This window comes from Hipposideros armiger, unplaced genomic scaffold, assembly GCF_001890085.2.
Source record: "Hipposideros armiger isolate ML-2016 unplaced genomic scaffold, ASM189008v1 scaffold_58, whole genome shotgun sequence".
In the NCBI taxonomy this organism is placed as follows: domain Eukaryota; kingdom Metazoa; phylum Chordata; class Mammalia; order Chiroptera; family Hipposideridae; genus Hipposideros; species Hipposideros armiger.
This window is the reverse complement of record NW_017731408.1, coordinates 916,122-930,116: the sequence shown is the minus strand read 5'-3', so window position 1 is coordinate 930,116 and position 13,995 is coordinate 916,122. Positions and strand designations below refer to the sequence as shown.

Sequence of the window (13,995 nt, the reverse complement as noted above, 5' to 3'; positions counted from 1 at the left end):
CAGACCACTAATTCCTAATCCTTATTCACAATCTAGATTTTATGGCGTATACTAAGAAAGAAACCACAGCATAAATAAAGAAGTTAAGGATCAATTGGCTTTAGGAACATAAGCCAAGTGTCATAATAATCCATAGGTTGGGGGCAAAGGCTCTTGAATTTTTTTCATGTAACTTAGGTTAATTAGAATGAAATCCATAAGGCTAAACGCATTGACCACTATACAACTTCAATTTTATTCTACTGTGTAGAAATATGAATAACTTTTAGTTTTACCTTTTATTTTTTTTACTGATCTTATATTTGAGAACAGATTTGCAATGACTATTCAATAAAGACTTATAACCTACATTTTCTAGTGTTGTGCTTAATCATAAAATTTCAGAACAGTGAGGGACTTGAGGAAATCATGTGGTCTCTAGCTTTCAAACTGATTTATTGCCGTAGGCAATGACATTCAGCTGTGATTTGGTAACATTCCAGGGTGAGTCCAATGATCTAAAAATTATTGAAACAGAATCTAAAAAATAAACGCATGCTTGAATATTGAATTGGCAGATATAAAAATAAGTAAACCAATTTGATCTAAGTATTATTAATTGAATACTCATCTAAACAATGTCCGAATATGCATTCTGTTCAAATGCATTCGGAACATTCTCTAAGATAGAATATATGTTGGACTATAAGACAATTCTCAGCTGCTTTTAAAAAAATGAAATTATGTAGTTTGTTCTCTGACCACAACTGAATTAAATAAGTTATCAATAACAAAAGAATCTTGACAATCCTGAAATATTTGGAAATTAAATAAAATGCTGTAAAAACACATGGGTCCAAGAAGAAAAAGCAAAGGAAATTAGAAAATTGAACTGAAGTGTTAATGAAAACAATATATCAAAATTTGTAAACTGCTAAAACAGGGCTTAGAGAGATATTTATATTTTTAAACACCTATGTTAGAAAACAAGAGTGGTTTAAATTCAGGGATCTCTGCTTTCACCATTAGAAGCTAGAAAAAGAACAACCTACAGTAAGTACAAGGGAAAAAAACAATAAATGAAAGAAATTAATGAAATAAAAATCAGAAAAACATTAGATAAAATTAATGAAAGCAAAACTGTTTGAAAAGACCAATATGTTTGATGAAACTCTGATCAGATTAATTATAAAAAAAGCAAGACAAATCACCACTATCAAGATTGAAAGACGGGCTCTCACTACAGGTCCTATAGACTCTGAGAAGATAATAGAGGATATTTATAAATAACTGTGCTAATAAATGTGACAACTTAGATGAAATGAACAGATCCTTGAAAGACACCAATTACAAAAATGAACTAAAAAAAATTAGAATAGATCTATATCTATTAAAGAGCTTGAATTCATAAGTAGAACTCTTGCTTCAAAGGAATCTTCAGGCCCGTAGTTTTACTAGCGAATTCTATAAAACATATAAGAAGGCAATATTCCCAATAAGGCTAACAAAACTCATGAGGCCATCATTACTCCAATATCGAAACCAGCCAACATTACAAGAAAACTACAGATCATTATCCTTTATGAAGATAGACACAAAAATCCTTAACAAAATATTAACAAACATATAATATGCTAGAATCATTAAGTGGGGTTTAAATCAGAAATGCTAATCCTGTTTGCACCCAACTTATCTCAATGATACCTTTATGTTGGTAGAAAATGTAAAAAAATTAATGTGAGAATTTAAGTTTAAAATTGTTCACTTTAAAATACATATATTTATAGGTTTACTAAACTTATAAAGTTTCACAACACAGTTCTTGTTTAATTACTCTTTTTTTAATGAGCCATTTTCTTATTTATTTATTTATTTTTAAAGATTTTTATTGGGGAATTGGGAGAAGGGGAACAGACAAGTTGCTGTCGTTTTGTTCTTCAGTCTAGTTGTGGAGGACGTTGCTTCACTGGCCCAAGTTGGCACCATCATTGCGCTCTTCCCAGGTGAGGCAGATCAGTCGCCGGCTTCTGGACGGCTGCTCACTGCGGCTGCTGGCCGCTCACGCTGGCTGCTGGCTACACACGGTAGCCCATGGCAACCCACTGCCACAGGGGCTGCAGCCTATGCCGTCCCCGGAGATTCACAGCAGCCCAGCTCCAGGTTGAGCTGTTGTTCAGCATCTTAGCTGTAGAGGACAGTGTCACTGGCCCTCATATGTGGGATCCGAACCGGGGCCCTCTGGCGTCCCAAGGCAGCTCTTAACCAACGTGCCACTCAGCCGGCCCATTGTTTAATTACTCTTAAATATTATATATGATGTATTTCTCATCACTTGTTTTTCTAGAAATTCCCATTAGCATTGGTATTGTGCCCTACTTGACACAAGTTTTTGTAACAGAAGAAAATGGAGGAAAGTAAAAGAAACAGTTATCACCTGCTTTTTTAGCCACAGAAAAATTTTCTGTTTAAGGCCACACATTGAACAAATACAAATCTTTTAAAACAGAGTAATTTTTCAAGTTATGGCCACACACTGAACACATGAAAATATTTTAAAATTGAAATGATAATGTGTGTTCATGGTAAAAAAATTTATGTAACTAAGCAAATCATTGCTTGGAGAAAACCAGTATTAAGCTCTTGATAAAACATCTCTGTTCTGTACAATTTAATAATAAAATATGCCGATGGAAAGAGAACAAGAGAGAATCAGACAAACATTAGATAAAATTAATAAAACCAAAGTCTGTTTGAAAAGACCAACACAATTTGTGAGTTTCGATTTGGGAAAAATGGGTGTAGGACATTGAGCAAGTGACTTGACTCTTTTGGGCCTCAGTTTTTTCCTCTACAGAATGTTTCTTTTTAATTTTAAGCTTAAGCGAATCAAAATAAATTGCACCACTCATGAAGCCATAAAAATAAAAGTAAAGCCCACACTAAACAGAAGGTGGCAGTGTTGTTGAAGAAAAGGCCTAAATTTTAATCCTAGTAAATTTAGGTAGATTGCTATCCAAGGTGTTTGTGCTTTGATAAAATGAGTGCTGTAGCAAATTAGTGACAAACCACTAATTTAGCAGGATTAAGATATCCTGTTATAACAGTTACATGTTTTTCTGAGGTTGATAACATCATTATATGTGACATCGCTTTAATGTGAAATGAGACAGAATCAAATGTGATCACTTAAAGCTCACATAAATATAGAAGTCATGTCAAGCTCAGTGCTTTCAAGTGAATAATAATTATTGTTATATTGGTTTCAGGTATTTTGAAGGAGTTTGCCCAGCTATCAAGTGACGACTTGCTCTATACATATTTGCATATACATATAGATATTTTTAGTGAGGCAAAGTTTTTCATTTTTTGTTTTCCAACTTTTTGAAATGAAGGAGCATTCAAGCATATGTATTTTAATGGGCTTTAGACAGCTTATCTTTAACACTTGATAATGGAATTTAATAATTCAGCCTTTGCTCTCTATCTTAAAATATTTAATGAGTTAAATGCTTAGAGTGAGGTTAAGGTATGAAGTTTATATTTTTGATTTATTGTTTGCTTCTGAGAATGTACTAGAATATACCAGAAGAATACCATTCAATAAAGTCACTGATTGTAAAGGCATTTGTTCAATCACGAGTTTGGTTAGAGTATTCCAGTATATCTTACCTGGGTCAGGTGCAGCCCTCCCTCAGGGTCCTTCAGGTTCCTAAATTTGGGGTACTCCTTTCTGCTTAGCATTTTGGGGAAGGTCTGCTATATTGAACAGACAATATTCCAACCCAAATTGTCTTTCTGTCCCTCTGTAATAATGGGAAAGATTCAACTATCAGAAAAAAACAGAACCAGCCATGCCAAAGATGAAGCATGTATATCACATGTTCGTGCTAACACCCTTACACAACCCCTGTGTGTTTGGGTTTGCATCGTTTCCATGAAGTTCACAGGCAGTAGGAAGAAACTGGTGTCGAGAGTGGGAGGGCGTCTCCAGTTGTGGAAGTCGAAGCTTCCAGTCCCCACTTTGATGGGGCTGCCACGCTCCCTGGCAGTTAACCTGCTCCCTAGTTCCTGTGCCTCTTTCTGTAGGAAGGCTGGAGTTTCATTTTTGGTGACACCCTCTCACCTCCTTCATTGAGGTTAACACTTCTCTGTGGGTATTTTATAGAAAATGTCACTTCCAGTGATGACACTACCTTGGCTTCTCCACCCTGAAATCTGCCAGTCTGAACGACATCTTCTTGTCTGTGGTAACTTCCCATATTTACCTGTTGCCTCCCCTCCCGCCACAAGTCCCCACTGGCAGCAGCAGCCGCCATGACCTCTTGCCCTTCCTTCATTACCTGCTTCCACCTCAGGATTTTTATAGTTGCTGTTCTCTCTGTCTGGAAAGCTTTTCCCACTGATAATCACATGCGTGTTTTGCTTCGTGCTTCCAAATCTTTTTTGTTCTACTATCCCTTTCTCTGTGAGGACTTCCCTGATTATCTTATGTGGAATTGCTGTTCTTTCTCACTTTGACATTTTAATTTTCTCCAGAACACTTAACACCCATCTAATAATTGCATGCTTTATTTATTCATTTTGTTTACTGTTTGTCTCCTTGCACTATAATGTAAACCCTACGAAGGCAAGAATTTTGTCTGTTTTGTTCATTGTTGCATTTACAGTGCCTATAAAAAGTGCCTGTCAAACAGGGAAGATGCAGTAAATATCTGTTGAGTGAAGACATGATTCAATTTCCCCAATGGCATTTTCCAGGTGATTAGAAAAATTTTCTTCTTTACTCATTTTCTTTGGAATTATAGAAGGGGCAGAAATGCAGTGAGGCGGCATAATGCTCTTGAAGCATGGTGGATAAGTTTTAAAACTATTCCATAAAGATTCATTGTATTCATAATGCAACTAAAAACAACTTACAGAAAAACATGTGGAAATATAAACATTGAATTCACATCCTGCTGTCTAGCTTTAATAATAGAATCATTTTAAGGTATAGTTGTAGATTCAGACCAGCTTAGGTCTTTTTGCATCTTCTCATCAACGAGTTTATTATTGTTTCTCAGTATTTCCTCTAGCAGGCTACAATGATTCTTAGGCTGCCAGGTCACTAAGCAGGAAAACTGGCCATTTTTATTCCCTTTCTTTCCTTCCACTGACCAACATTTTTTTTTTTTAAGATTTTTATTGGGGAATTGGGGGGATGGGAACAGCACTGGGGAATTGGGGGAAGGGGAACAGACAAGTTCCTGTCTTTTTTTTCTTCAGTCTAGTTGTGGAGGACGTTGCTTCACCGGCCCAAGCTGGCACCATCATTGCGCTCTTCCCGAGTGAGGCAGATCAGTTGTCGGCTTCTGGACGGCCACTCACGCTGGCTGCTAACTACACACAGTAGCCCATGGCAACCCACTGCCACAGGGGCTGCAGCCTACGCTGTCGCCAGCAACTCATGGCAGCCCAGCTCCAGGTTGAGCTGTTGTTTAGCATCTTAGCTGTAGAGGACAGCATCACTGGCCCTCATATGTGGGATCCGAACCCAGGCCCTCTGGCGTCCCAAGTCAGTTCTTAACCATTGTGCCACTCGGCCGGTCCTCCACTGACCAACTTTTAAAAGTGCAAGAAGCACATCTTCTAGGCCACTAGTGAAAGCATGCTTCCCCTGAGGTGTGTGTCCAACCAAGTATGTGCACAAGAGCTATGCAGGTTAGATATTTGTACTTAGAGGAAAGTACTCTGACGGTGCTTTATCAGGTAATCTGGGCTCTAATCCAAGCTGGACAACCCTCTTTTCCTCATCAATACCATTTATAGGTTAGCCTTTTCCCAAGACCATTTGTCATGAACAGACCTTTGCAGTCTTCATGTATTCAAATTTCCTCGTTTTTTAAAGCTCAATTCAAAAATTACCCCTTCCTTATTTTCGTCCCTGACTTTCCCCGGTGGAAAATGCTATATAATTTCTTTCTACCACCAATGCACTTTGATTGTCTCTTCATTAAATGTTAGTCTTGCATTACAAGGAGTTTATGGGCCAGCAGACAGGTGAGACATCTACACTAACAATATGACATAAGGGAGAGGTTGATATCAATATCTTTTTTGATCAAGTCCTGTGTGTATTTACAGACAGAGCAGTGACTTGTGACAGCTTCACTGTGGGCCCTTGAGCAATGGATACAATTTGGGGGGCTGGGAGGAGGAGGAATATAAGACTTGCCAAGGTAAGGGGTAGACAGAGGCATGGGAGAAGGATTTCTTACAAGAAACAGTAATTGGCTCAGTGAACACAGTCTAACAAAGTTTATTAAAGGGAGTTTAGTGAGAGCTAGTACTGGAAAGGTAGGACTGGCCAAATCATAAAGGTCTTTGAGTGCCAGGCCAAAGGAATTTAGGCTTCTTTTGGAAATGGAAAACCATTAAAATTTTCAGCAGAGAAGTGACATGGACAGAGCTGTGCTTAAGGAAGATTAAACTAAACCAGTGCATGCATAGGCTGCCTTAGAGTGGGAAGAGAGTGTAGACAAGGAGATCATGGCAACGTCAAGCAGCCAGTTGATCAAAGCACGAACATAATAGCAGCAGGGAGAAAAGAAAGACTGGGGCAATTAATTGCCATGGCTGAGCCAAGAAGGACAGGACTAGACAACTGATTGGCTGAGCAAAGGGCAGAGGTGTTGTGTCCAGGTTATTGTAGGATGGGGTTTGTTTACCAAAGTAAATATGGAGGTTTTCATGTATGTGGAAGAGGTGAGGAAAGAAGGAAATGTTGAGTCTGAGGTGCTTCCAGGAGTTCATCAAGGAGTGAATATCCAGTAGGTTATTGCATGCCAGTTTGTCTGACTTCATGAATATTGTCAGGTAAGCAGCTGAAAGTGAGGAACGGTGGTTGCAGTGTTTCTTTTTCACCTTCCTTCTCTCTTGAGCCCTAGGACAGTGAGTGCTGTGTGTTGTAGGTGCTCAGAAAATACATATTGCTTGGATGTTTATAATTACAGCATTAAGCCTTTCTTAGTTAACATATTCCTTCAATGAATATGTCAGTTCCTCATTAAACACCTCGGGGTCCTCAGGAAACAAGAGAAAGGACAGATACTTTCTGAGGGGAGGAAACGAGAAGGAAATTGTAAAGCAAGGGTCAGTGCACAGTCCAATGTAATGTTGAATTTGGGGCAGATGTGAAGCAGGGGCTGGAGGAACACTGGAAGAGCAGTGCTGAACAGGCAGAAACAAGAGATGCTTCCCATATTGAATGAATGAGAATTTAATTCAGTGTCAGCTGTCTTCCATTAAAAAAAGGAAATTGCAGTGTTACAGTGACTATAAGGCTGGAAGTCAGGAGACACAGCTGCCCTCCCTTAACTCGTTACATTACCTGGGACAGTCTTTTCCCCCCCCCCCCCAAGTAGCTCTTTGTGGAAAGAAGCTCTGGATCCAGAAAAATATGGATTAAATCTTGGCTCTTTCATTTACAAGCTGTGTGCCCTTGGAACACTTACTTAACCTTGCTGATTCTTAATTTCCATCTTTGTAAAAATGGAGATATCAAGGTAGCATTACTCCCTATTTCTGTAAGAAAGAAATGAAATGACAAGTATAAAGTAATTGGAAAACACTGGAATTGCAGTAAATATTCTTTCCCCTTTTCTTTACTTCATTTTCCAAATCTATGAAATAATAGAATTGGACTAGATATACTATACACCTTCCTTCTCCTGCCTCTTTTTTAAAAAAAATAATAATTCTATGAATTCTTGAACTCCTTCTTCCCACTTTCCTGCCCAAAGTTTCCAAGAATCATAAATTAATGCTGCCAGGAAAATGAGTCAAATAATGACTTCCTTCTTTTCTCCCCCTCTGGCATGATGGTGGTCCCTTCGTTACCCTTCCTTTTCTTTTCCTCTCTCTCCAGGAAGCTGCGTCTTAGGCCTTCTAAAGGGAGACTACACTGGGCCTTTCAAAAAAAGTCCTAAGTGATTATGTGTGAAAACAAGGCTTTTTTTTTTATTTTATTTTTTTTAATTTTTTTTTATTGGCCAACAGGCTAATACAGATGCTGGCAGGAGAAAAGAAAACAGATTCCTTTGCTGATGGTGATTCGGGATTCATGTTCCATTTGCTAGAAAAATATACCCTTGACAACCCACGAGAAGGCAAGGAAATGGGTCCTATGGTAATCCACACAAACACATATGGCGGGGAACTGCTAAGCCGCCTGTGGGGACAGTGGCCAAGCAGAGGTGCTCAGATTGTCTGACACAGCGACTATAAGATAAACTCTTCACAAAGTTCATGAGGCCACACTTGAATCTTCCAGGCTCCCTACCGATAAAAGGGATGGGGTCTTCCCACTGACTGATTCTGACTCTTAAAGCTCAGCTGTTCAAACTCGGGTTAGAGTGCCCTAGCTCCCCTCCTGCCATTTGTTTTCTTTCCTTTCACTTTTCTTTCTTTCTTTCTTTCTTTCTTTCTTTCTTTCTTTCTTTCTTTCTTTCTTTCTTTCTTTCTTTCTTTCTTTCTTTCTTTCTTTCTTNTTTCTTTCTTTCTTTCTTTCTTTCTTTCTTTCTTTCTTTCTTTCTTTCTTTCTTTCTTTCTTTCTTTCTTTCTTTCTTTCTTTCTTTCTTTCTTTCCTTTCTTTCTTTCTTTCTTTCTTTCTTTCTTTCTTTCTTTCTTTCTTTCTTTCTTTCTTTCTTTCCTTTTCTTCCTCCCTCCCTTCCTTCCTTCCTTCCTTTCTTTTTTTTTTCTTTTTAGCATTTCAGTTATTCTTAGTTAAAGAAAAACAGCCTTTTCCAAGGGCAATGAAGTCAACTGAAGGACAGAAGGAAGCGTGGTGTGGGCATCCCACAAGCTCTTGCTCCAAACCCTAGACTTGAGGAGAGAGGGCCCTCCCGGGAACTCAGAGGCAACTGGCAGTAGAGGGATGATGTCAGTGGTGTGGGCAGGGCTGCAGCCCACTTTAGTCACTAGATGGGTCTGCATGGACTCAAGGGGACTTCCACCTGCCAGCTGTTGACATGATTAACACCATTATTCTTGGGGGACATTACATTAAGGAATGACCCAGGGAGCCCAGAGAGTGGCTTGTTCAGTGGGATTCTGAATCACATTCAGGAAATAATGTTAATTATGGTGCAAAAATAATTTCATTTTTCTTGGAATGAATTTGAAGGAAGCTGAGGTCATTGTGGGGGTCAATGTCACGGACGGTGCTCCGGGCCTTCAAGATGAGGTTGTGCATGAGGCTGGCGTACTGTGTGGTGGTCGGATTGTCCCCAGGGCTCTTGATGGAATTGCCTTCTGTGTTTACCACGAGGGTTCCCTGCGTGCCCTCTGGCTCTGAAGTCGCTTCAGTGTCTCCTCCACCTCTGCCATCTCTGAGGGATCCGGGAGCTCCTGTCAGCACCCAGCCCTGACATGTTGTTTCCTGTAGCTGACAACGTACTTCCTTGTGTTTTGTCCCTGAAATGTTCTGTATCAGGTGCTTGTTCTCTTTATCATTCCTTGTGCTTACTCCTTGACTTTTCTGTTTTTATTTAAACAGAATCACAAATGTACTAACACTCTTTGACTTGGTTCACTTCAAGGAAGGCTCCCATCTGAACCCTCTTTCTGGGTAGGAAGGGCTCTCCTCTGCCTTGAGGAGACACTCTAAGAGTTGCCTATTGGTGACTTTCAAAATCCTCACCTAGAACCCAGGTTGGCCTACTGCTTATTGGGTGAAGTTGGTACTGGATGCTGAAAGCAAAATATCATTCCACAAAATAGAAAGTAAGCCAGTCCTCTTTCTATATGTTAATTTGCTCTTTTATTCAAAGAATAAAGTTTATTATGTTCATACCTGAGAACCAAAATAAGAGTATAACTTCCTGATATTATTTAATCACTTTCAGTTGTAATCAGTTGATTAGTTAGAAACTCATCTGAAAAGGCCAGTAGATGGGATTTGATCTGATGAGACTTGCATGTAGGCTCGCTGGAAAGAGCCAGATCAAGCTCTAGCTGTCCTCTAATCCCGAGTCTGGGCTCAAAGGTTTCATTGACCAAGAAAAAGCTCTTCCTGGCCAAAGAGCTTGTCTGTGCAAAGTTTCTCACCAAAAAGCTCTAACCCTTGTGGCAGTATTAGAGAATATCCTGAGTGTCCTTCATTTCATTAATTTCTCATGGAGGAGAATGACACCTACTGCCATTAGAAGCTATTTTCATAAAATTTAATGGACTTATTTCTGAGATCAGAATTGATAAAGATAATTACCCCCAGGGAATAGTAGTGAATAATTCATATATTTGGATTGATTCAGAGTTGGGTTTTGTAAGATGAATAATAAGAGGGGGGCAAGAGAGATGAGGAAATATTGAGGAATTAACTGAAAGGGTTGAGGGACGGACCTTTAGCTCAAAAGGCAGTGAGTAGATTGGAAATAAATGGGGAGGGGGTGTTATAGAGTCACCAGAAGTTTCAGCGAGGTGAAGAATTAGATATATTGCACTAAGGTAGTGAACATGTTGGACAGATCAGAGGTGTTGGTCAGTCAGGGAGGAAATTTAAGATTTCAGAGGGAGTAAAGGAGAAGTCCAACATGACTACATGTAGATACTTTGTGAGAAGAGTTTCAGGAGTTAAGACTGGAGAGTAGGTTGGGGCCAGAGTCAGGGTTTTATTTGCCTGTTTAAGGTGCTTAATGTGAGGGTGGTTGAAGTGGAGCAATGGAGATTTTCATCCCAGGAAGTGACAGGATCAGCAGTTGCTTTTAGGATCAGGTGTGTGAATGCTTGCAGGATGGGGAGACATTGCTGGCTGGAAGACCAGTTAAGAGGTTATTTCATCAATCCATTTGACAAATAAAGAATGGTTGGTCTAAGGCAGGGGAGAGAGATTTTATTTGTGAAGCATTTTTGTGATAGAACTAATATGTTTTTGGTGAGTCATTGGGGTGTTGGGGTGGGAGAAAGGGGAGAAGCACAGAATATTCCAAGTTTTTACATTTGGAGTATCATCATTAATTGAGATAAGAAAAATAGAAAGAATAGGTTTTGAAGTGGAATGAGATAGGACAAAACTAAAATAAGTTTTGGTCATAGTGTGTGAAAAGAGGCTGTGAAATATAAATGTGGACATATACTTGGATCTCAGGAGTGATTTGGGCTCGGAATGAATATTTAAGACTCGCAGTCCTGGAGACGGTAGCTAAGGTCATAAAGGGAGAGACAGTAGAGTGAACGGAGAAGAGAACCGATATATAAACATGGGAGCTGCTAGGAGTAGAAGTGAGGTCAGTTAGGAAGTATGGGAGGAAAAGATCAGAGAGCGGGGAGAAGTGGGAACCAAGGGGGCTGTGAGGAGCAATGGAAGAGACAGTCAACAGTAATACCATTGAACAGGAAATGTTGCAGAAGGCCAGGAAAGGTAATGAGTCAAAATAGAGTTGGGCTTAGCAATTAGAAGGTTACTGGCTATTTTAACGAGAGCAGTTTCAAGGGAGTGTTGAGGCAATGAATTGAGGAATGTCCTTGTGCTGAGAAAAAATAGTGAGGAGAGAGCTCTCCTTTGAGAAGTCTGGTCATAAAGTAGGTGCACAGCAATAGAAAAGAAAGACCTCTGGTGAAAGTCATTGCTGGATTCAAGTACCTAAAAAAGCTTACCTCACAAAGGGCTATGAGAGAGTTTGGTAGATGCAGTCATAGCGAAACTCTTCTTTACGGCTTGTGTCTTCCTGGGCTTTAATGTATCTGTTATGACTTGGGGGATATAATTTAATCCTCACAGTGTCTAAATCTATTTACTAGCAAGCTGTGTTGTAAGCAACTCTGCTGTGTATTAGTTTAAAGAGTTTAAAGCTGTTCTTTTTGTTTTCCTTGTCTAAATGTACCATTTTGTTTTTTAAATGCAGAGATGGTCTATGACGACGGTTCATGGCCTGCATCAAACATAGGCTTTGAGATGTCCACTTCCAAGGGGCTGTTTCCAAGAACCCCTGAGTTCTCTAAGACCCACTGAGTGGAATTCTCTGCCCATGAAGAGCTAGCTGCAGTCCCTGAGGTTGCTCATTTTCTTGATACAGACAGGCCCACAGCCTTCTGTGAAATTCCTGCCCTAATTTCTTCGCTGAGTGGCAAGTTAGTTATGATGACTATTTTCAAGTTATTGTTTTAATAGACCTTTACCATTAGGCTCAAATAAATCATGACTACTTCACACTGGTTGGAAGACAGATTTAGACTTAATGGGAGAGCACCACTAAATCACAGTATAATGCGTGGAAAATTTACCTCCTTTTAATGTCATATTTCTTTTTAAATGGCTCTGATGAGTGGTTTTTTTTAGAAAGCTCATGAAAGTAGTGGAGTATTTTAAAAAGTTAGACTTTATGACAGGTTTCAAAAATATCTAAAAGTCAGGATATATGTTCAAGCTTAATAGTTCCATATCATAATACCCATAATGGATTTCAAAAACCTTTCTGGGCAATTAAAAAATTAACTAATGCTAAAGAGATATTTTTAAAACACCCCTAAAACCAAATGAAATGTGTCAAGATTATTAGGTAGAAGCTAAAAAGGATTATGTGGGTCGGGGAATAAGAGTAGGCTTTTTATTTAAAGCTGTCTAGTGTTTAGACAATGCAAAATGGTTAACCAGGGCCATTCTCTCATTCTACAACTAGGGGAAAGACTTCTCCCAAAAGTTAGGACTCTGCCTCCTTGTGTTTATGACCATGCGACCTCTAACACCATGAAAGATGGAACTTGCACTAATTATATCTTTTCACCAGGTGAAACTTGTTCTCAGTACTTTAAGTCCCTCCTTTTTGTCGCCTCTCTCAGATTCTTCATGACACCTGTCCCTGCCCAAACCTCCTCTCAGAAAAGAGTCAGGTAGGGTAATTTTCAGGTTAAATTGAATTTGCCCATGTTTTACCTCTTTTAGAAGAATTTACATTTTAAGTGAATTTGTAATTATTCTATGAAAGAAAGACTTTGTCTTTTGTCAGACTTTTGGGCATTAGACAATCAGTGGGAAGGACTTTGCAGAAAAATCGGGAGCTTCCTGGCACCCTGAATATCACACCACGTAGATAGCTTACCAGAAACATCCACTCAGGACCAGCATGGCTTTCATAAGTGGGCTGCAAGTGTGGCTGTGTGTTTGCAATGGGTATAAGGTGAGTGTATGTTAGTCCATAGAGAGCTGGGTCTGCTTACTCTCACTTGCTCACTTGCTAGTTAATCCTCAACCCATGAAACCCAGCTTTTACCCCAGACCCGCAACCCTCCTCAGACTCACTAATGGCTCCTTAGTTATCAAATCCGGAGTCATTTTTTCCCCCCTGTGCTTTTTCATGTCCTGGCAGCAGCATTTGGTACCAGCCACCACTCTCTCCTCCTCACCATGGTCCCTGTGACTTCCGGCCATTTCCTTGGGACTCCTGCTGCCTGTGCTCTTATGCGACTGACTTCTGGGTCCCTTCTCCCCTCCTCCACACTATAGCTGGACAAATTCATTCATGCCCATTGCTTTAACTGCCCCTTCTGTTCTTGTCACATCCAAATCTCTATCTTTAGCCCAAATCTTGCCCCAGACCTGCAGATTTAACATCTGTACCTGAATATTTCACAGGCACCTCACGTGTCCTAACCTGAAGTCACAGACCTTCTCTCCCTGCTCTGACCTTTCACCTGGTTTAACACAGATAGAAACTTTGGCATTATTCTTCCTGCCTCATTCTCAGGCCTACATCCAATCAGCTACCAAATTCTGTAAATTTGTGTCCCTAACTAGGTGTTGAAACATTCCCTCATTTCTATTTCCTGTGACCGCTGCTTTATACCTTAGGCACTCATCATCTCCACCCTGGGGTTCTTATTCTGCCTGGGGATCCCATGATCCAGGCTTTGTTTTGTGGCTAGAGTGAGATTTCCAACCTTGAAATCAGTTAGTATCGGTCCTTTTGCCATAGATCTTTGTGTATCACATGTAGAATGAAGTCTGAATTCTGTAGCTAGACATGACTGATCTGTTTCCCC

General features: G+C 39.7%; 1 pseudogene; it reads right to left on the bottom strand.

The window, feature by feature from the left end:
* Window positions 1-9,021: 9,021 nt before the first annotated feature.
* LOC109382004 (dynein light chain roadblock-type 1 pseudogene) lies at window positions 9,022-9,345 on the bottom strand (annotated as a pseudogene).
* Between the last annotated feature and the right edge of the window lie 4,650 nt (window positions 9,346-13,995).